At 37.2% G+C, this 21,494-nt stretch overlaps 1 protein-coding gene across 9 annotated transcripts in view; it reads left to right on the plus strand.

Moving 5' to 3' along the window:
• Positions 1 to 21,494, plus strand: part of ZNF385B (zinc finger protein 385B) — a 136,999-nt gene that overhangs the window by 39,604 nt on the left and 75,901 nt on the right. The window contains exon 1 of one of the 9 annotated variants that reach the window (XM_042822558.1): positions 13,563 to 13,635. The exons of the other annotated variants lie outside the window; for them this stretch is intronic. The gene's annotated coding sequence lies outside the window, so the exon portion shown is untranslated. Of the gene's footprint in view, positions 1 to 13,562; positions 13,636 to 21,494 lie in introns of those variants that run through there. 9 annotated transcript variants of the gene reach the window in all.

A 21,494-nucleotide genomic window follows, 5' to 3' on the forward strand; every position in this document is an offset into this window, starting at 1 on the left:
AATTTATTTTTTTTTTAAAAAAAAAAAAAAAAAAAAAAAAAAAAAAGGCAGCAGACTAATATTTAGTTTGTTCTCCAGATCTTTAATATATATTTTGAATTTGCATAGGAGTAGGAACAATGAAAATGTATTTCTGTAATTTGGACAAGACTGAAATATACTTCATCTGTGTTAAGTTATATATATTTTTTGAATGATCTCAAAGTCATCTGGAACTATAATAAGCCTAATGACTCTTACTGAACAGAAATTCTTGATGAAGCTGCATTTTGAAGAGGAGGACGGGAGGAGGGAGTGGGCTCAGATTGATCTAAAAGCCAGGCTACTTCTCACCGAGTCATTCATGGTGTGGCTTCTGTGGCAGAATATGTTTATGCAGATCTGCAGATAACTTCATCTAGCAAGGAACCTGTTCCACTCTGGGAAAGTAGGGCTGCAGAATCATCTGAGGGACTGATCTTTGTGACAGGTCGTTAATTGATTTTAAAATTATCACAGTTTCTGTAACTTCAGAGATAAAAATGAGCATGCTGTATATCTTGTAGCTGACAGTAAGATACATTTAAATTTTCAGTTCCCACGTGGCACACCAAACTTCACTTCCATACATAATGTTAATTCCTTACATAATTTTTAATAGAAAGTTGGTCAGTGGGCATTTTATTGCTGATAAGGTTGTAGCTCTCTCATAAGTGTTAACAATCAAAGCAGTCTGCATAAAATCAAGAAACGCCAAATGATAACGTGATTTCCCAAACAATTTTGTTTAAAATTCATGATAAGGAAAAATAAAATAGACCTCATACTTTCAGCATAATTATGGACTTTGCCTATGACTATAATATGAGAATTTTCTTAAATTTTACACTTCTCAAAAGAATTGATGTTAGATGAGCAGAACTTTCATTTGGCTACTCCTTTATTAAGCAAAAGTAACTCTAATTCTCAAGCATATAACTGAGAAAAGAGCAGGATTTACCCAATTTGAGGATGTTCCCTGAAGGAATGCTCTTTGTGACAAGGGAGAATAAAGCACAAAGTGTTAAAGCCAAAATATTGGGTGGGGGGAGGGGAGGGTTGGGGGGGAACAACTAAACAACAACAACAGAAACTACCTAATAGATAATTACAGAAATTTAATAAGGTTTTGATGAGGTTTGTGTTTTGAATATAAATTATGCGAATATGTCTGCTCTTGGGAATTGAGTGCTAGTATCCTCTTCAGTGAGGTGGCTAAGCATGCTTAGGCATGTTCTCTCTTGTACAGGCATGGAATAGAAATAATAATAATAATAAAGAAAGCAATACAAAACAAAATTCACACAAACAAAAAAACAACCCCAAAGCAACAAAACTAATCAAGCAAAATGAATAAACAAAACCTTTATGGAAGGCGTTAATGGGGGGAAAAAGCCATAATGGCTTCTTCATGAAAGTGCCATCTATTACAAGCAATATTAAGACTCTGTTTTAATAATTATCAGAAAACACTTGATCTCTCGCATGCTATTGCAACAGAGATGTTTGAAAGAATCTGATCAACCTTTAACTGGTTTATTTCTTGAAGATGTCTGAGCAGCTGACTGTGTCTAAATTTTAAGCTAATATCTTCTGTTGATGGGCAAACCTGTTATACCCTGAACTAATATTTAGCAGAATTTATTTGTTATTTTTTCACTTAAGTGTTAATGACGTTAAACAGAACCGAAGTGGCAGATGTGATTATAGCAAATACCCAACATTATAAACAGTTTTGGTTGTCATCCCCCCCCCCCCAACATTCTGCATCCAAGGATTACAAAGTTGGTGTGCATTTCTGCTGTCCTTAATGAATCCAATGCTTTGCTTATGAACATTTAACATTATTCACTAACAATTATACAATGTCTCCAGTTTGTCTTTCAGTAAACTGTTCAGATGAATAGAAATAATTTGGCATTATTGTACAGGTGTTTTTTTTTTTTTTTCTGTTGCTTCTCTTATGATACTGTGGTTGCTTAAACCTCTCCTAGGTATCTTGGTAAGATACCCCAGGAAGGACATTTTCCTTGAACTACATTTCATTAAGTTCTGCTGGAGTTCTGACTGTTTATTCTGTGCTTGATTTTTTTTTTTTTTTTTTTTTTTTTTTTTTTAGGTCGTATGGCTATTAAACAAAAAATTGACACAGTAAAAACACCTCGGAGCAATTTTGTTGCTGCAAATTGGCCAAAAAACTTTGCAATGACTTCATTAAATATGATAGCAGTTATTTGGGCACATCCTGTTCCACATTACATGCTAGTGATGTATGTGTGATCTGTGTTATAGCACCCTGTGTGTCTACGGCTCCCAGCTGCATGGGATCATGACTAGTTTGGAGTACAATAAAGTGACACTGCATTAAGTGAGAGTAAGTCAGAGATGTTTTTCTTGAAGTTGAGCTCATCTCAAGCTAGTGCAATCCATCAGCTTGCTTGTTCTAGTTCCTCCTCTGTTCACAATTTTGTCATCTCCTTATTCTGTTAGTAACAATATATAGTAATTCATCCTCTGATTTCTTCAAAATTTCAGCAACAGAGATTGTTAGAGTACTTATCTGTTTTTCAGACATTTTGGTTGGGAGGAGGAATGGTTTTCTCTGCATAGAAAGTGTTAAAACCAGTTATGAAGATTTTGAGGTACAGCTGCCATCTTATTGCAGTCTGTCTTATGATACTGCTTTATCTGAATGCATATCGGGGAGGAAATCATTTATGAAAGAAGTTTAATAGTGAAGTAATAAAGTTCATACAAGTATGGTAGGGAAGAGGAAAGAAACTGACAATTTATTATACTGAAAATTGATATAGCTTTTTTTCCTGAAGAATTACGTTTTTGCTGGGTGACACAGAAGTGGGACATACAAGATGAATGAAAGATCTATCCCTTTACTTGTGTTGGGTTTTTTGTTCATTTATCCTCCTGTTTCAGTATCTGAAACTGAAACCTAGAAAGTTGTTTCCTATTTGCTTTTCCAAACCTTGATTTTTTGCATGTTTTATTTCTATAATTTGAATATAAAAGTGGAGTTCCTATATTATATTTGCAGGGTATTTTCAGAAAATACATGGAACAACAAAGATCTTGAGGAAAAAAAAAAAAAAACAAAAAAAAACAAAAAAAACTCTTAACTGGATCATTCTTGGACTTCTAAAATTTTATTTTCAAATTTGTAAATCACAGTATTTCACTTGGTGCTCATTTAGTCATAAGAACAGTATTTTTTTTCCTCACGCATCTGTATCAGAAGTAGACTCTTGAAAGGTTTGTTATTGCCTGCAGGGATGTTTACAGAATCAGTTAGCATGGATGGGAATTTTCCCTTCCATTGTGAGATATCTTGATGGTTCCATACTATTGAATTGTATGCCTAGGTGTTCTATCTATTACCAGCCAAAATTGCTCATCTCCTATGGACTGTGCTACATATAGTGACTGTGACATGGAACTTAAACAAGAAACTCTGTACATGCAGAACTGTGGAAGTCATTGGAGAGCTGCCATGGTGGTTTTGAATAAGGGCAAAGAGGAGCTAAGTTCTCTAATAATGGTTTATATTAGTTTACTTTTTTAGTACATTTTTTGGCATCAACAGCAGATGTATGTATATTATAAACTTTATTGTGACATATTGCAAAACTGGTGAAGATTAAGCATGCTTTTGGGTTTTTGTTGTTGTTGTTGTTTTTTTGCATACTGAGATCTCAAGAAGTGGTTGGAATGACCAGGGCTAGTTATACTGCTCTTCAGTCTTTCTGTTTGGAGTCACAGGAAGTATTTTCAGATATGAATGTTCTTTTATTCCTTTATTTATACATTGGATTTTACTGATATAATCTGTCCTCAAAATAGAGATATGAGGCTGCAAGTTATTTTGATGCCAATCTTCATTTAAGAGTATAATTGGTCAGTTTTCCCCCTTAAAATAAAAGGTTACATGAAGGATTGAGACAAAGCTGCTCTGGCATTTCTTTGCATCTCAAATTTCCACCCAGATCTAAATCTGGCTCTGGTACAGAAGCAACACTTGTCTCGTTAGTCAGTTTTCCTCTTGTCAGGAGCCAGTAATGCTGACTGATACAAATGGGTGTGAACTATCAGGAAGGGGCAGACATGTGTGACTGTTCAAAGTTTAAAAATAAAATAATGAGTTACTGTTTAGCTGATGTCTTATTGTGGAAATACGAATATTTTGCAGTTCTGTTATTATTATTTGATGTTTATTTACATTGACAGGAAATGGTTTCTTGGCTGCAGGTCCAATTTATTCCTGAAAAGTACAAAGATATTCTGTAAGGACTATTTTCAGGAGGGACCCTTCTGTTTTTTGTGATGTATTTGAGAATCACTTCCCTGTACTGGTCAACCCCCTGGAGAGTGAATATGCTTTGTGACAAGATTGATATTAGTCTATCATCTTCCCTCTATTTTTGAAGAAGTTAAAAAATATTTGAAATTCCTGTCCTTCTTTCTGAAGTAGTTATTTTCTTTGAAACAAATATATCTACTTTTAATGATGACTTATCAGCTGAAACGCTAATTTACCTGGGTGTCCTTCTTTAGACTTTCTCTAGAGATCATATTTTTTACAATAAGAAACCAAAGTCAGTTTTTGTTAATGAATTTCTCTCTAGCACTGAATTTTTGGAAGAATCCTGAGAAGAGGAAATCTTAGTGAGTTATCCCAAGGTCAACCATTTTTGCTCATCTTCCCTTAAATGTCTGCTTTACTTTTGGGTGCAAGTTAAATTTTCTTTTGAAACTGTTAAGGTGAAAGAAGATATGACATGCTCACCAGAGTAAAAAACAAGGGGAAAATGCAAGAACAGTGAATATTTTATTCTAAAATAAGTGCATGTAGATTGGGAGTGGGAGAGCTCCTTTCTCCTGCTGCCCTTCTCTAAGATTAGGTACTTAGATTGTAGTGCAGTCAGCAGCCTCAGTTAATCCGTTCCCAGACAAAACAGACGCTTTTTTTTTTTTTTTGCAAGAGGAAGTGAAAATGAGATTTAAAAAAAATTAAAAAAAATAAAAAATACAGTCCAGCATTATTCATACCTCTGAAAAGAAGTAGTGTGACGTAGCCTTGCAGGCTGCTCTGTGCAGCCCTATTTCTGAATGCTTGTGCCCAGGGGGAGTATCCTGTGTAAGTACAGAACCACCTGAATAGTGACCTGAACTTGCAGTAAAGCAGAGCAGAGCCCAGAAGAGCAGGGCTGAGCTACAGGAAGTCACTACATGAATCAGATTGTTCGGGGAGAGGAGAAGCTTGTGAGTTTTCACACCCAAATTTGTATGCTGAACTGCTCTTAACTCCTAGGGCAAATTGTAGGGCAAATTTAATGACAAGTGAAAATGTAGGTGCTAGCTCCATCTTCTGCCCAGTATTGCATTTAACAGATAAGTAAAATAGGAAAATATTAGTCAGTTTTGCTCTTCTGATATTTGTATTTAGGTAGCAACAGTACTGAAATAACTGAATGAGATTCAGATGGGGAAAAAACATGAATGTGCATGTCTAGTATTTAAAGAAGAAAAGTGATACTTATGTGCTTTCCATATAACAATTAAAAGCTTAATTATGTTTTTATGGGCATAAATCTGTCCTGTCATGCATTGCAATGTATTGGGTATGTGCCAATGAGGTGGCGGACTGCAGTGCTAATCTGGTGAAGTACATACAAATTTCTGTTAAGAAAATCACTGAAAGCGTATGCCATTCTGGTGGGGCAAACTCTGATGGCTAATTAGGTTGCTTAAATTTATAACAGGTGTCTGGAATGACCTTACTTACTGCTGCCAGTACTTTAAGCTGCAGAGCTTAGATTAGATGAGTGAATACTTCTGGTAAAGGAAGAGGATCCGATGTGAGCAGGTTGTCCCAAAGGGATAAAACTGGTATGTCTCTGACTCACTGGTAGAAATATCATAGCTAAATGCCTGTGGTAAGAGGTAGCTAAGGTATCAATAAGAAGCTTAGAGGTTAACACTGTGAGATTAGTGCTTTATCAAGACTGGAAGGAGAGGTTGTCATCTATATACTGAGAATAACCTTCTAGGCAAAAAACATGATGTGATTCAGAGATAGTATTTCAGTATGAAGTAATCACTCTAAGATGCCCCCGCAGTTTTGGCTGTTAGCATCATACCTTACTCAAAAACCATGTGATGTTTTAGAAGTGTTGGCTTTGAATGCTACGGAGCGTGGAATGGGTTTTTCCATCAAAAGTATGGGGACAGAGGTCTATCTGTGTGAGCCCAGGGCTGTGGTGCTGTTCCTGGAAGTAGAAGGGAGGCAGGTTTTTTTCTGCTCCCATCCTGGAAATGCAGCCTGGAAATTTTTAGCCAACCTTCTGTACATCCTACACTTATTCATACACAGCTTTAGGAGCATATGCTTGTATTCATAGTAGATATAAATACTTATGGAGTCTTGCAAACTTCCAAACAACGGTGCGCATCTGTGAACGTGCAAACCTTTTGGGATGGATTTTAACAGGTACAAATCTGCTTCTTGTTCCGATGCATTGGTACAGGTGCCATCTCTGCAAAGCCCGTTCGTAATTTGATGGCTCTGTAGAAAGAGAAGATTGGCTGCCAAGAGAAATTAACTCTGTCTTGTTTCAGTTATGCAGCTTAATTGGCCTTCTCACCTAAAGCTGAAATAAAAAGGAGCTATTATTTGTCACCATGCTCAGGGGGAGACTGGTCTCCTTGTAAAGTAGCATGCGCCTGCCTGTTTCAGAGGGAATTCTTTACGACAGACCCTGTCCTAATGTCCAGGCATTTAGCTTCCCTTAGTGCAGAAAGAATCTCCCCTGCAGTGCATAGCTGTGGATCTGCTTATCAGGCACATTTTCCACTTCCAAAATACCCTAGTATGGATTCTGCTGTCCTGATGACTCTTCCTTGCAGCTTTCCCCCATTCTGTCATCTGCAGAGTGGCTGTGCTGATGCAGTAGTGTGCATTCACTCCAGCTAGCCTTGCAGTGGGTGTTATTGCTCTGCAGAAATACTTTGGGGTTCTAGTGTGAGACATAGTGCAAACACACACACACACACACACACACACACACACACACACACACACACAAAAAAAAAAAAAAAAAACCCACAACATTGTGAACGAGTAAAAGGATTCTGTGTACAAGAAGAATGAACAAAGAGGCCAGTACTGTACCTGCCCAGAGAAAATGATTAATGCAAAGACCAAGAGAAGGAAAATTGAGAAAGTAGCAAATAAAGAGAAAGGGCTGAAGGGAAGGGGCTTTGGGGAACGTGCCTTTCTAATTTGAAGAGGCTGTGTGAGAGAAGACCAGATCCAATGCGCAGTCACAGAACAGACATTTCCCTTCACATTTAAAGAGGAGAGTTGGAAATTGTATTTCTCAGCTTGTGCCAGTGAAGCAACTCAGCTGCTGGAAGCAGGAGGTGTTTCTCTGCATCTGTTTTACAGTTACAGTGTAACACAAGTGCTGAGTGAGTTGCGCTGTGTCACAGTTAAACCATGCCAGAAAGCCCAAATTATGATGAGACTGTTCAGCCTTTTCACACTGTATTTTGTCGGAGGTGTTTTCATCCGCGGGAATTTCCTGTTGTGCCCTGCCATTAAATGAAGATGTCCATTTGGAGAAAAAAGGAAGTTGAGCAGAAGCTGACACTGATGTCTCATAAGTTTGCCAATGAGTTCCCTAATGAGTGTGCCTGTGAATCAGGTATGGTAGTTCTTTGCACAGTTCCATTTCTTTTCTTATTCTTCTTGCGTCAGGATGTTGTTATTCTCATGCCACAGCACTCAACATCAGAAGGTGACCATGGGCCATGGCTAGCACAAATTTAAGCGAGGCTCTGTGTTATTGTTTACTCTGACTATCACATTTTAAAAAAATAATAAATTTTTCTGGCCAAAAATATGAACTTTAATCAATATGATTTTAAAAAAAATTTTATGAAACAAATCTGTGTATCAGCTGGAAATAGTCATTTAAGTAGGATTAATAGGGTTTAAACTATCAGTCCTTATTATAATATACCCAGATGTGTTATTCATTCTTTTGGTTTGATTCTCTCACTAGAACTGCCTTTATACTTCCTGACTATGTTGAACTTTTTAGCATATTAGTCCTTGCAAACAGTATGCATGTTTCTCTCTTTTTTCTTTTCTTTTTTTTTTTTTTTAATTCCGAAGCCTCTTACAGTCATTCACAGGATTTGAATGTATTTTCAATGTAAATGCTCAAAGCAACTCTCCTAAACTTCTTTTTTTGTGTCAGTACAAATGTCCTCATTTTTTATCATCAATCTGACATTTTTGAGTACAACCTTCTCTGACACCTTTGGTGATTGGTTTACTGAAGTTTGTTTTCCCTTAACAATAGAGAGAAGCATACTGATTGACTCTTATTTATTTTATTTATGTATTTGTTTTTAGCAGCATGCTCCTCTCCCAGAACCTCTGCAGTATTTTCTGTTTTCTGGTGTCAAAAAGGCAATGTCTTTCAAAGTACTTACAGAGTTCCTTTCCAATGCATTCACAATAGCAGTCAAATACTTCCAGTAGCAAGATAAGGTTTCTTAGTGGTATCATCACATACCACTGTGAGCTTCCCCTGTAGCATTGTTGAAAGTTCTTGTAGTAGCCCAAACCCATGTCCACTGCTCTCTTTTCTTCTTTGAAAGCATTCATGCTTTTTTTATTTTTCTTTTCCAAGTGCCATTTCCCAGCCTGAATTGCACCACAATCAAGAGGGCACTTGTTCCTCAATGACAAAGCGCTTTGTCAATGGCATAGCACTGTTACACCTTTTGTTCCATTTGTTGTTCTGATTTGTTGTCTTTTTTTTTTTTCCTTTAATGTTATCATCACTTTATAAAAACGCTGTTTCAGGAGCAATGTCACTGACATTTATCTGTTGTGATGGGATAACTATTTTCCAGCCCTAATAAAGATGTCTGAATAGGTCTTTTTTATTTTATTTTATTTTTTAAAGCAACGGAAAAGAATGTGCCTAGTAGAGATGATTTGCTATTGTATAGCAGAAAATATCACAGGCATTTTTGGACAAAGTCACAGATGCTTTAATTCAATGCATAAGAATCGAGATGTACTTGTCTTCTGTATCCTTTTTGGTTCTGCTTACATTGTAATCTCTTAGGTCAGGATTTTTTTCTTAGCTTGTGCATGCAGCACTCAGTACTGCAGAGCTTAATGTCACTTAGCACCTCAGCATTAATGTAATACATAACAATCATCAAGGGATGTTTTATAGAACTTTTTAGGTTAGCTTGCAGCTAGTTAAGCTCTGTGATTCTCCTTTATTCACATTGTTTATGAACTCTTTACCATTAGCATTAAGATGAGTGTATATCTGAATTTTGGAAGCAAAAGCTGGAGTAGATAAACACATGATTAAAAACTTTGTTTTCAAATATAATTTCTTGTGTTCTAAACTTTTTCTGGAGGTTGCACAAATCTAATGCAAACAAACTTGGAGAACAAGAAGGTGATGCATCTATCAGAACCAGTGATCTCTGCGAGAAGGAGTGGTTAAGGATCTGATGTTTTACATGGGGAAGTTTCTGTTGTCCAGTGTTTGATAACAAAAGATCCAAAGCAGAAAGTAAATCTGTCACTTTCATTTTTGTGACTGCAGTGAAGTAATTACTTGTTGGGGTGATCCCAAAACATCTGCTCTCTTCTGAACCTTATAATAATGAACTTTCACCTCAGGTCAGATTCTCATCTGTGCTTGACAGTGTCTCCTGCCTGTTCCTGTGTGTCTGTATGGTAGGATAACGCTATTAAATCACTTTTCTGACTTCTGTTTTTCTCATTTAAACCAAGATGACTCTTAGGCATTGCATAAAATGCATTGGATTAAAACACTGCTCAAGTGCAGCCAGCAGAAAGCCCAGCTTGTGGGACAAGGCTGCAGTGTTGCCTACTGACACTACCTTCACTTTCAGTCCTGTATTGAGTTTTCAAAACAAATCATGGGTGATTTGGCACTTCTTAGGCGTAGCAGAATTTGGAGTATTGTTGTGAATCCTTTATTATTAGAGGCAGAATATTTGTGGAATTTTTCACTGAAAATAGGTCTTTTTTTTCTTATACTAGCCTCTGGTTTAAGTCAGCTTCTCTGGAGAGTGCATGTACTTCATTAGTGTGCGTTGCAGTATTCCATCTATCTATTCATCATGCATTCCCTGAGATATTAATTATGTTCATTTTAGTTGAGATAGTAACACTTCTGTACAATATATGAAAAATGTTTGATAGACAAAGGTGAGGATTAAGAATCATGATGAGTAGTACATAGCAGTATAGTCAAAACTGTACTGAATTTTGTCTTCAGTTGATACTACATATAGTAACTATAGGCTGTTTTTCTCTTTTGTGAAAATCTGCTGCAATGCTTCTGTATGCAGGTAGTAGATGTACTGAAGATACAGCCTAGAGAACGAGTATAACAAGCCCGAAGAGTTGTTCATGCACAAAAGGAAAGAACTAAGCCTAAAGGATCCAAACATGGTCACACAGAGAAGCCTCTTATGGGTTGGACAGTAGGATGCTGTTATCACAGTTTGATGTTAATTTCTGTGGAAGTCGTAAGCACTAAATTTTGAACATCTGGAAGGCTGTGTAGCTCAGTGCTTGAGCTGAAAATAAAGGATGCTTGCATATACTGTTCATTTTCCTTCAGTTGCATCCTGACAGGACAATTCTTGGAGTCCCTAAGTATCAGTCAGAATAGAAGCCTGTTATGCTGTTGCCTGCTAGGGAGACTTCTCTGCACCAAAGCAATCTGAAAGTTGAGAGGTAGGAATAATGGGAGTCTAATACCAGTTCTGTGTAGGTATTGATGGATTCTAAGACACTTTTTTTTTTTTTAATTAAAACTTATTAGTGAGCTATAGTAGAGAATGTATTGCAAATGTTAAAACTCCCATTTCTTCAGCAGTGACATGAAAGAGATGCTAGGAAAGCATCAGATATGTGTGGAAATATTAACTTCAGTAAAAAGATGATACTGAAGGAGTTGAACAGATGAACTGTTTGTCATCTCCTCATCCTTGGGTTCTGGGAGCTGCTTGTGAGCAAGGCCTGAGTGCACTCACCCTCAGCTCCTCAAGAGCTGCTTGTCTGCTTGCTTTTCAGCAGCCTCAGTGTGCGTGCTCTTGCCAACCCCTTTACCTTAAGGAGGTTTGTGGTAGCAGGTACCAGGTTGCTGTGAATGTTGTACCACGTTATCTTCTGGAAGGTCATCACCTGGTAGCTAGATGGAGAAAAAAATGTGTTCATTTTTATTGTATTTCATTTATCTTTGTTCTTTGCCTTTTATATTTCATTGGTCCCTAATGGTTTTGCTGTACTTTCAGCTCTGCCCCTCTGCCTTTCACTAACCTATAACAACATTTTACCCTGCCTTTCATCCCATTCTTCTCTCACATAATATGCTGTGGTTTTTTATGTCCTTTTTTCCCCCTAACTTATCTCCTCTGAATTCTCCTGTTACTCTCTTTTTCTTTCAGTATCTTTTCTAGCTGTTGTTGATTCTTTAGCCCTTTAGCACTATCTATAATGCAACAGCTGCCTGACTGCTCTAAGCTGCTACTTGGAAGGTTGGTGTTCTCTGGCCTTCCTCATCACCTCGTCCTCTCTGCTGGGCTCACGCTAGCACTTTGCATGCCCTCAGCCATGAGGCTGTCATGCTGGGAATATAGGGGAGCTGCGGCTGGACCAACACTGATTGCATACTATTGAAGGGGCTCAGGCACGAAAATAATCCAGGGACCTCCACAGTCTTTGAACAGTGGACTTGCTAGGAGTGGAAGGGTATTAACATTTGTTTTAAATGAAAAGAAGACTTGGAGTTAAAACTCTGATCATCTGTGTTCTGGAAATTGCTTGGTTAATGTGAGCTGGAAAGCAGACTAAAATCCTAAAACTGTGGTTAGTGAGTCACAAGAACATCATCTGCAGCTAAAGACTGGTCTTGTGTGGGGCAAGCTGTGGTTAGCTGCTGGTGGAAACAAAGCTACAGTGTCCTAAACAACTACGTGGTCAAACCTGAGAGTACTAGTGGATTGTGATGGTGTTCACAAGAAACTATCAAGCATTGTCAAGAGAGAGACATTACAAACACTGAACAAGTGGAGGGAGTGGAGGAAGCATGCCTGCTGGTTCGGGGCCATGTAGCCCTTGCCATTTTGTCTTACTGTAACGCACAGATATACTGTGTGCTTATGGAACATATGAAACACTTCTGTGGTTTAAAGTGTAAGTTTTTCTTTTTTTCTTTTTTTCTTCTTTTTTTCTTTTTTTCTTCTTTTTTTCTTTTTTTCTTCTTTTTTTCTTTTTTTCTTCTTTTTTTCTTTTTTTCTTTTTTCTTTTTTTTTTCTAAGTCTCCATATCTCACAGAAAATACAAGTAGTAGTATTATTGTCAGCGTGAGAGAAATGTAGTATATACTTGGAAATACTGGTCATCTTGCTAAGTCATTTGAGTCTATATAAAATCCACATAAAATTTCATAGAGGTTTGGTGCTGCCAATCCCAAGTGCGCAATGCGAATGAGTCACATCTTCCAAGATCACAAGATTTGCTTAAAAATCAGAGGGGGTTTATTTTTAATTGGGTTTCATTTTTATTTGTCTTTTTTTTATGTCAGGATTGATTCATTTTTTCCACTGTTTTTCTGTGATCATTACTGCTAGTAATGCCCCTCCCCTTGGTTAAAAAATAAAAATAAAAAATAGGAAAGGACTCTTAACAAGGTTACCAAATAATCCAGGATGTGTAACAAAATTGAGTAGTTCCTGCCAAGTCATGTTGGCATGTTATTATCAAAGTGATGTCCTTTTTAGAAGAGAGGATAGGAAGTGGGAGAACATAGAAAATACTAAGAAGTTTAGGCTGAAGTTTCACGTGTGCTACTCTGAGTGACCAATAATCCCACCCTAGAGAAGGCCCTTGTCACTGGAATGTTTTATGGACTGCATCCAAATCAATCTGTTTAGAAAGGTTTTCTTCAGTATTTCTAGGTTTGAGGAAATTTCTTCCAAGTGGTGGCATGCTTTTAAAAATCCTATTCTTCCTCTCCTTCCATCCTTCAACTTTTCTAAAACCAAATGAGGAAATCAAGAAAACCTTCCCTCTCTCTGCATCTAAGGTAAAACACTGTGGTAGAAGAGCTCCACATAGATCTTATTTCATTATTCTCCATTTGTCCATGAGGAGTTGTCAGATATTGTGTGATATAAATTTGAGCAGTTGGAGTAAATATCCTAATGCTCTTTGGTTTCTTGGTGAGATGTGTGTTTGTGTTGATAAGATTCTTTTTATCAAGCGTGTTTACTAGGATGGTCTTGGTAAAATTGTTTTGAAGCGTCAGAAGTTCTACACAAACCTCAATTATATTGAGTGTACTGGCACACCCTGGGGTGAGGAGATCCGGAACAGAGGCACCTCTTTCCATTAGGAATTTATGATTCGGGTCTCAGATTTCAGATGACTCAAAAGTCTTTGGCTTTTGCAGTGAGAAGAAACTTCTCTTCACAGCAGAAGCTGATTGTGACTGTGCAGAACCAGTCTGTTATGGGTGTCAGTGCACAGTAAGTACTTACTGTGGTAGCTGTAGCATTCTAAGCATTTATATTTCATGTTCAAATTAGCATTGGAGGTGATTTTTGAGGTATTCCATTCCAGATTTTAAAAAGTCTCAAACCTGCTCGCTGCTGGTATTTCTTTAAAGGAAGTATTTTCACAGAATTTTATATCTAATGAGGCAAATTCAGGTAATGTAATCAGACACAGTGGAAAGAAGTATCAGTCTTTCACTTCTGTAGAACCTAAATGTAGCCTACCATTTATATACTTAGTTGTGTGGAACAGAACACCCTGTGTAATGCAGGAGTTCTGTAGAGAATTTTTGCCTTCCTCAAAGATAGGCAATGAGCTAAAACCAATTTCAGGACAGCTGTACAAAAATACCTCACTTTTAAACTTCATTGTAAGGACTACTTGCTTTTTTTTTTCCTGCGGTTTTGTTACCTCACATCAAGGTGGCACCAGCAGGCGATGCCTCTGCTTCACTTTGGTGTAGTCTGAAGAGGTGTCATTCACCAATGAGAGTGAAGTAAAATATTCCAGTAGCTTTATGGGGCAAAGCGCATTTCTCAGCAACTCGAATTCGAGCCCTACTCAGAACTTGAGCAGAGTCAAATAGGAGTTTGCAGGAACATTCCCTTTGCTAGATCTATTGTGCAGAGCTTTCTATTCTGCAGAACTAACTGTAGATGAGAAACATGCTCCTGGGTAAGTAATTCCATGCGGAGGTTGAAATCTGTCTCTCACCTAGCTACATAACAGAACGCTGTGTGCTTACTCCAGCCGTACGGAAGGGGAAACACATGTAGTGTTTTGCTGATTTGTTTTTAACAGCAGTGCATTAGTGAAAGATGTAATTGTTTTCTGTAGTTTAGAAGCTGAGCATCTGAATTAGGAAATACTAGCTTGTGAGTACCTGTGATCTATTTTTCTAGATACCTTTCTAATCTTTAGGTAAACTTCATCACAAAGTTACAAATGCCAAAATCAGCATTTGAACTTTCTTTCTTTTTTTCCCCCTGTTCAGATGGTAATCCTGACATTTTCTGAAGGAAAGCTGTAAATGAAAATTCTTGTTAGTAAGCCCAATGGAAGAATGTATTGCTTAAATATTAAAATGAATTTGTTTTTTTCCTTGTGAGCATGCTGATAGTTGACTCTAAAAAATTTAATGCTTGATTTTTGAATGTCTTTAATTTCCTTTAAGCATTATGCTGCTAAATCCTGTTGATGGGTGCTGTGTTATTTGTGGTTGTTGAAACTATTGTATAGTAATAACATTTGAAAATAGGGAACGCATTCTTGTGTACTTGAAAGAGTAATTGTTGAGCTTATGAAGTGTTAATGCATCACAGGTTTCACTGTACTGCTTAGCAGCGATGTTAAAAATGTGCATGGTGCTTTCGGAAAGTTCTTCTCAGGATGTCTTATTAAGGTCAAAAGCAGATAAATGCTCTCCTTCTCAAAGTCCTGCTTGTAGTTAGGAGATTAGCTTGTAAAAAACACTTTTATTTTGTATAAGGCAACCTTGTCTGGAGGAATGTCATTGGTATTTTTTTTTCAGACGTCAAAATAAATACTGACAAAATGCTCATTTGCTGTGAATTGAATGTTATAAAACAGCCACTGCTCTGTGTCTGACTGTCCTTTGTCTGTGACAAATTCAATTTCATCAGCTTTCATTGTTTTTAGAAGAATATAGTTCATTTCTTTCTATACCAAAAAGATACATCATCCATTTACCATCATTTTTGGTTGTCACTGCATTTAACATTCTGAAGACAAACAAATGTCCTCTGGAAATGTTTTTAAGGGTTTATGACTGGCGTGGTATTTAGCTCAGTCCAGTTAAATTGTATGGATTTCAAAAAAATTAGTTGCATATTTGCAGGTGCTGTAGGCTGCAAATACAGAGTGGAAAACTCCTGTACTTGGAAACTCCTGTACTGTAAATAATCTGAATTTTGGCAAGGGTTGAGCAAGATGAATGTTGTCAGATAAGGGAATACTTCTAACCCTTGCTAGTAGCAGAGATGCTCTGACCCAGCTTCCTGTGAAAACGGCATGGGGCTCAGAGCCATGGGGGCAAGAAGCAGTGGTGGGATCAAAAAAGAGCTTTCTGAACAGGACTCTGAGCATCTGATGGGTGTCTGGATAGTGAGTGCTATCCAGAAGTACAGAGATACTCCACTATCACTTTCCCTCCTACAAATAATTTAAATAGCTCTCTCTGTGTGATAAAACCAGCATTACTACTAAGGAAGTTGTTCAGTGTGGGCACTGGTGGTGGGCAGCATGGACATAAAATTTGCATCATAAGTTTGTATTTAGATAGGTGAATATCCCAGATGTATGAACTGATTTCTACAAGCAGATACTTAGTTCTGTTCAGTACTTGAAAATTTCTCCCCTTTGGGGAAAGTTGCTTTTATGTGCCGTAATGCTGAAGTGCTTCCAGCAAACTTTAAAATCATTGCATTCTGTAGTTGTAGAGAACATTGAGATCTTTCGGAGTGACTTATTCTAATACCCTTATATCTGATGGTGTACTCTTTTTTGAATAAATTCTGGGTTCATCCTAAGCTGTTTCTATCCAGTACTGCTTTAAAGAAACAGGAAAATATAATAATTTCATCACTTAAAGCAGCTTAAATCTTCAGGGAAAAAAGGGTTACTGCTTAAATTTCAGATGAAAGGAGCGTTTTGTGAATTCATCTGTGTCATGTATTCATACCTGAATTAAAATAAGCCATGATGTACTGCAGTTTCTCTGGAACGTTACATAAACTTCCCTGTTCTGAACCATGCAGAGGTTTGAAATGTGCAAATAGAACTGAAAGACGCTTTGCAGTAGTTTCTCCACAAGCAGGAAGCCTGATATTTACACTACAATCAATGCAGCAGTGGACACAAAGACAAGCAGTCCTCTCTCCTACAAAACTTGGTTTAACTGGTGAAAAGGTAGGATCCATGAGAACAACAACTTTCTTTTTAGTTAAAGATGGTTACGGTTAGGGATAAGTTTGGATTGAATTCTGCAGAACCTTGTTTGCTGAGATTTGAAGTTGTGCAACTAAAACAGCGGATTGTTTGGAAGTATATTTGGAACAGATTCCTTCTGCTTAATTCCTGAGATTTTGATCAGATCTTTCATTCTCACTTTTGTGAGACTCTGTAGATTAGCCAAGAAAAAAGCTGGTCCTGGAATGGCTTTCCTTGGCACAGTTTGTTTTTTTCTATGTGTTACATTTAAAGCTCCCTATAATCCTTTGTTGTGATGTTTATTTCTGTTGGTGCTGGCTGCCTCTGGGGGCACATTCTGCCTTAGTGCTGGCAGGTGGGCAAGAGGAAGCAGGAAAGCAGCTGATCTCGGAGCAGCCAGAAAGGAACAAGAAGGGACAGGAATCAGTATATTGTTTCTATATTATAGTCTGAGCTGCAGGACAAATAATATTACCTGACAAAATCAGCTAAAAATTTCCTCTTGAATTGGGAAGTTACTGAATCCAGGAGCTCTTATGAGGAAGCTGGACCTGTCTTGGTTCCTCTTTTTTCCAACATCCCTGCTGTGAAGACTGAAAAAATTTGTACTCTAAATTCTGTATGTAGGAATGATTGCCAGTGGCATTGTGCTATGTGTGAAGAATGAGTGCAAGACAGAAGTTGTGGCAGTATATTAAAGATCAAGTGGACAATCTGATGAGATTCTTCCAAATCTTGATTGTCAGCAGAAGTATGAAAAGTCCTCCCAAAAGTTCTAAGAATCCTTCACAAGGGGCATCATCAGGTAATCTTAACTTGGTGGTATGTACCAATTTTTCTTCATATATGCCATCTGGTGTATTTATAATAGTTGTTTTTGAACAACTGTTTAATTCTGAAGAAAATTAAACCAATGGACCGACTGTAGAGTACTGAAAAATGTGATCTTATGATAAAAATTACCCTCTGACCCCCTAGTTACTCTGAATGTGTTGCGTACTGTAATAATACAAGCCAGCAAGTGAAGTTCGGCTTATACTATGAAACCCAATTTAATTTTCTAGTCTTTACAATTGAAATATTGCTTTATTAAGTGGTTTTATTAATAGTTATTACAGATGAGAAATGAAGCTCTGACTTGCACTTTTCAAAGGGCAGTGCTACCCAGAGAACTCTCTGGGCACAGATCCAATTCAGTGTCCGATGTTCCCTGATAAAGCAGATTCTTTCACTTGAAGAGGCAGTAATTGATGTAACAGTGACAAATGCAGTTGTCTGTAAGATATGATACATCTCACCAGCATTTATGAGGTACTTTTTGTTATTTTCAAAAACTGCCAATTATCCAATTCAGGTCTTCATATCTATGTAGAGCTCTGTTTGGTATTGCTTTCTTGTCTAGCATTACATTTGTACGGATGTGCTTGTGTGCTACTAGACAAAAAGAGAAAGTATATTGGAATTTTCATGTTTAGTTAAATTATTTTCTAAGTATTTTTTTTTTTTTTTCTCTCCTTGTGGTGCTTTATTATAAACTGAAGGCGATAGCTAAAAAAATCAGATTATGTTTTCTAAATTTTATTGGAAACTTGAAGAAAGAGAGCTTTCGGAATGTAGAAATAAGATTTCTTTTTGAACTCTTCCTCCTTGTGATTCTACAACAATACTTGTATTGTTAAAAGTTAAGGCACTTGTTCTACATAAAAGAATGCCTCAGCTCATTTCATTGTATTTTGCTCCTCATTACCTGTATTTCTTGTTCTTGTCCATGAAAACATATGATTGTACATTTTGATATTACAGAAAACCACAATATTCCTTATCAACTTGGATAGTGCCGGACTTACAGTCCTCCATAGTGCTTATAGAGTATGTTAATTGAAAAAAGGCTAAGCAGCATACCAAAGTAACATGCCCTGCTCTTGTCCCCACCAAAAAAAAACCAACCCAACAACTTCTATAGTATCACTCATTTTAGAATGCATTGGAATTAATTCATTGTTGTAAATAATAAAAAAGAAATCCAATAAATCTTCATATGTAACACATTATTGCTAAAGTAGGATTACGAATATTTTAGACTTTAGGCACTTTAGCCTCTTTGCTTCGATGACATTGGAAGAGACTGTAACTGTAAGTGCTGTAGCTTATTCAAGGGACTGGCATTCAGGAAAAGCTCAGTGGGATGTACTTATTTTTGCATTGAGCCAATATGTTTTTTTGATTGGGATGTGAAATGTAATGAAGATAGAGAATTTTTCTCATTTCTAGTATGTAGAAGATATTCCTGCAAGGCTTGGCTACCTTGGCTAATACAATAAACAATATTACGTGTTAGTAGATTCAAAGTAGACTACTACTGATATCAAATGTTGCTCATCAGTAATATTTACAGATCTGGACCTTAGAAATCGTAGGAGCATAGAATGAGTTGGAAGGGATCTTAAAAGATAAACTAGTTCTGACTCCCTGGCATAGGAGGGCTGCCAACCACCAGATCAAGACCCATCCAACTGGGCCTTGAACGCCTCCAGGGATGGGGTACCCACAGCTTCCCTGGGCAGCCTGTGCTAGGGCCTCGCCACCCTCTGAGTGAAAAAATTTCTTCCTAACGTCTAATCTAAATTTCTCCTCTCTTAGTTTAAAGCCACTACCCCCTTATCCTGTTACTGCGCTCCCCAGCAGAGTCCCTCTCCAGCTCTCTTGTAAACCTCCTTTAGGTACTGGAAATCCATGATAAGGCCTCCACAACAATAAGGCTTCCACAATAAAGACCTGGATGGGTAGTGATCTAACATTAAGTCCTGAGCCTCTATATCTTCACGTTAGGAATGAACAGCAACAACAAAAAAACGGGCTCTGTCAGTACAGTGACAGTACAGGTTTACTTTTTAAGCTATTTTTTTCTACTCTACTTTTCTTACTGACCAAATTCCAGTTTAGACTTGTCATCATAATCAGATTGGTTGCTTACATGGAGTTCTACAGTAATATTCAGCAGGTATTATAATTAAGTTGTTCTAAACCATGCGTGGTAAGGTCGTGGCCCTTTTCAAATGTCTTATGTATTGTATAAAAGACTATCAGTTTGTTGATATCAATAGCTGTTCTTTAGTGACTTGAGTTACCATATATTATTGTTTATCATCATGTCGTGGTGGCACAGCTGAAACTTAGGTAAAGATGTCAGTAATAGGTCTAAAAATAGCTCTGAAAAGTTCTTTGAAAGGCTACTGCCAACCTCCTGACATTAGTAGCAAAGCAGCCCTACAGTCTACGTGAGTTATGTCCTGATGCAGAGCCAAAGTATTGCATGTATGAGTAAATCATAGAAATATTGGGGCTGACAGCAAAGATTAATTTGTCCCATTTAATGGACAAATGTTAGTTTAGCTATAAGACAATGTAGGAACTACAAAGATTTAATCACTTACAAAAAGAAGGCTGTGAGTCCAAAAGAAATAAAACAAACAACAACCTCATAATAATTCATGAATTTATCATGGAAGAAAATGTCCAGAGATAAAGGTTTTCATATATTTATTGTTGTCTCCTTTCCCATGTTCTTGCAAAAGAAAGAAGCTTCATTTACTTTAATCCAAGTGGTAGGCTGTTTTCTTTCAGGTAGTCCCAGAATTCTATAGGACTAAAGGGGAAAAAGTGTTTATATTAATAGGAGATTTGTTAGGGATATGTACTTTACAACTTAGCTATCAATCTTTGGGTAGGAGTGAATCAATAGCAGGGGCTAACAAGAAAATCTACTTGACTAAATATATATTTTGAGAGAATCATCTCTTTGCAGAGAATTTTTTTTTTTTTTAAACTGTGCTGCCTGAAGCTGAAGAAAGGCAAAGATGTCAGAACCTGTAGGGAGAACATTATGGGAGCAGTGGGGCTGCTGGGGAAGAAGAAAAAAAAAAGCACAAAATAAAGTCAAGAGTGGAATAGGGATGCCACTGAAGGTGCAAAGAGAGACTTGACTTCAAGCATGCTTAGGGCTATAAGAAACTAAGGACACTACAGACATAAAGGGAGACTAATTCAAAGTGTTCAAAGCTTTTAAAAAGGTTGAAGAATAAGGCTAGATATTCAATCTTATGGTTTTACTGAAAAAAAAGTAATTTCTATGCCTGTGGGACTTTGATGTCACTGACAGAGTATCTGTTCAAACAGTAAAAGATACAGAAAATATCTGGAGATGAAGAGTGCAGTATCCCTCTCTTTTTACCAGTGTCCTTATAGTTTAAACCGTGTGACAGGACATGAAGTTAAGCTACTGAGTTCTACAAGATGTTTATTCAATATAATTCATTACCATTAAACTGTTAGCTTCTAATTCTGGTTTTGTTGGGAAATTGTCGCTACAGTGGAATGAAGAGTTGGTCTCTGAAGTTATGTACTGCATTTCTGATGTGCTTAAAAACATGAGGCTGATCAGCTTCTCTATGGTGTATCAGGTGCCTGTACTGCAGAACAGTCTGCTGTGGAACACTGGCTTCATCTGGAATGATCTTCCGAGTGGTGCATTCAAATTTTTGCTGTTTTGTTTGTTTCACTGGAGGAAATCCTGTGATGCTAGTGAAAATCTCGTGGACGTGAGCATTTGTGAGAATAGAAGTAGGCTCAGAAATCCACAAGATATGATTTTTGTCTGATTTAAATGTAAAGTTAAAAAAAAAAAAAAATAAGGGAGGTGGCTTTCTGTTTGTTTCTGTAGCTTGAGTGCCAAGAAAGCCTCCAGGAGTGATGAGTGGTTTCTTATTAAGTACAACTCTAGCTGTAAAAAGAAATTGATCAGATTTCACTGAATGCAATCTATAGTAAATGATATACTTTAAATTCAGCAATTGTGAAGACTACAAGGTCACTTCATGGCTCC

The sequence above is a fragment of the Centrocercus urophasianus genome, unplaced genomic scaffold (assembly GCF_019232065.1).
Source record: "Centrocercus urophasianus isolate 14NV4802_14NV808 unplaced genomic scaffold, USGS_Curo_1.0 seq_20, whole genome shotgun sequence".
In the NCBI taxonomy this organism is placed as follows: domain Eukaryota; kingdom Metazoa; phylum Chordata; class Aves; order Galliformes; family Phasianidae; genus Centrocercus; species Centrocercus urophasianus.